Below are 2,597 nucleotides of genomic sequence, written 5' to 3'. Positions count from 1 at the left end.
TGTGTGTGTGTGTGTGTGTGTGTGTGAGAGAGAGAAAAGCAGCCTCGTGGGGACCGAAGTGAATCGTGGGGACCACTGCCAGGTCCCCACGGGTCCAAATGTATGTTACAGGTGTGGGGTTAGGTTTAGGACCAAGGTAGGACAATGGATTTGATTGTAGAAAAAAACAACAATTTTTTATACTGCAAATCAAGTAATCATGTTAAAAATCAGGTGTTCATGTTAAAATTATGGTTTCATTTGCATCCATATTAGATTCATATTAGATCAAAGTCCTCCAAGCCAAGCTCTCAGGATGAATTTAAAGCTCAGCCTCTCCTGACCTTGAGTGAAAAATGTCTGACTTACCTCGTGACATTTTTGACTGAACATAAATCATGAAATGCTTTTCATAGAGTCCAACAGTTACTCTAAACATAACATGTGAAGATGTTTAATACTGACATATTCAACCTTTAAATCTGACACAGGTCTATAAAATGGTCATTACAGTTATATTCCTCCCCAGCACCCCACACCGGTCCCGTCTCGTCCCGATCTCACTCTTAGGTTTTTTGAAAAGTTGGTAGCCCTGGTAAAATAATTAGCATTTTTATCCTGAAACTAATTAGAGTGTAAAATGATCTCATTTTTAAAAGCACCGTTAGATCATTTTTATGATAATTAATTTAAAATTTATTTTTTTTAAACACATGATTACACTAGTCCTCCTTTTCTCCTTCATCATGAATCCCAGCACCTTCTTGCTCCTCATCGGGCAGCGCCGCGCCACGCACACTTCCTGTGAGTCACCGCCTCTTCCTGTAATTGGCATGCAGCAGCGGTAGCGGCAGGAAGCGGAGCGACTCTTTAAAGATGCATGTGGGACAAGAAGCTGGAGAAACGCTGACGTCATCCTTCGCTCGTCTCCGTCTGTCCCCCTTCCCCATCCCTCCCTGCAGCTCAGGCGCAGAAAACAAACCAAACAAACAARAGAACATCATAATTAGCTAGTGGTCTGGTTCTGCTTTATTAGTCAAACTGTTCAAAACTATCTGGTCGGCATCAGCTTATTGCTTTGTCAGTCCAGATCAGTGCAGAGGTGTTCCCTCATACAGAACRAGGTGAGAAGTAGAGGTCAGAATGCTGCAGACGGGTTCAGGGTCCGGTCGACTCACGACCCCTCGAACTGTTAAATGTGACACGACAAGAAGGAACCAATCCCATCTGTTGGATCCTGAGGATGCTTTCTGGTAACGTCACTCCTTTAGCAGCAGTTGGTGAAGCTGCAGCCCCCTCTAGTGGCTGAAGAACAGCTATAGGTCTAATCCTGGTCCTCCAGGGCCACCATCCTGCATGTTATAGAGGGTTTTTCCCCACTCCAACATGCCTGATTTGAATGAATGGGTGATAAACAGGCTACTGATGAAGCTGAAGAGGTCATTTATTCACTGAATCAGGTGTGTTGGAGTGGGGATAGCAGCCCCTCAGGGACCAGGATTGAATAACCTTTACTTATAATATGTTAAAATATATACATATTTTTACTGAGAGATAAGTCATCACTAAAATCTTTTTTGTTTTACTTGTTAATTCACTTTATTTGCTCAAACCTTGTCTCTCTATCATCATCTGCCTTCTAACTTGCTGAGTCATGCTGCTGGCATCGCTGCAGTTGTCTTTGTACCGTTTTATTACATTCATAACTCCAGCACTAAATACTTTCATGTGCTTTCCTTCCACGCTCTGTCATGTGACCCATGACTTCTGTCTGGTTTTCTCAATGAGCTTTATTTATTTTATTTATGTTTTTGTCTTTCTGGCTGCCTATCATGTCAGCAGCCAGCAGCTCCTCTACCTGTTCCCAAACCTGAACAGACTGTCTTCTCCTCACTTTAACTACCTCTGTCTCCCTCGTTTTGTCGTGTCGCGGGTTCATTTTTATCTCTTAGAAAGAGAACACAAACAGAGGTGACTAGAAAAAAAGTTATTTATGTACTTATCTGCACAGAGTCTCTGCATCATTTCAAACAAATAACTGATGTTTTCAGTGACRACACCACCTACCTATTTCGTGAAGAGGTGAAGTTCTGATCTTTTGAAGTGGGACTCTGAAAAGAATATGAACAAACATCTTACCTGTCGTAGACGGCTCTTCAAACCACCTTGGTGGAAATAGTTTCCAGTTTGCTATTTTTAAAATTAGTTGTAAACATAAATTCAAAACAATGACAAAAAAAATACGAGCATCCATACAAGACAAAGTATATTTTCAGTGAAGACCCCCCCGATGGTTCGATATTTTTGTTTAGTAGCATTTTTTGGTTAAATRTGCTCCAGTAACACCTGTTCATTTATGTTTTTTAATGACACATCTTCTATTGACTAGTCTATATACAGTGTGTATATATATATATATATATATTTATGTTTTTTAATGACACATCTTCTATTGACTAGTCTATATACAGTGTGTATATATATATATATATATATTTATGTTTTTTAATGACACATCTTCTATTGACTAGTCTATATACAGTGTGTATATATATATATATATATATTTATGTTTTTTAATGACACATCTTCTATTGACTAGTCTATATACAGTGTGT

The sequence above is a fragment of the Austrofundulus limnaeus genome, unplaced genomic scaffold, assembly GCF_001266775.1.
Source record: "Austrofundulus limnaeus strain Quisiro unplaced genomic scaffold, Austrofundulus_limnaeus-1.0 Scaffold195, whole genome shotgun sequence".
Taxonomy (NCBI): Eukaryota; Metazoa; Chordata; class Actinopteri; order Cyprinodontiformes; family Rivulidae; genus Austrofundulus; species Austrofundulus limnaeus.
This window is presented reverse-complemented; position numbering follows the sequence as displayed.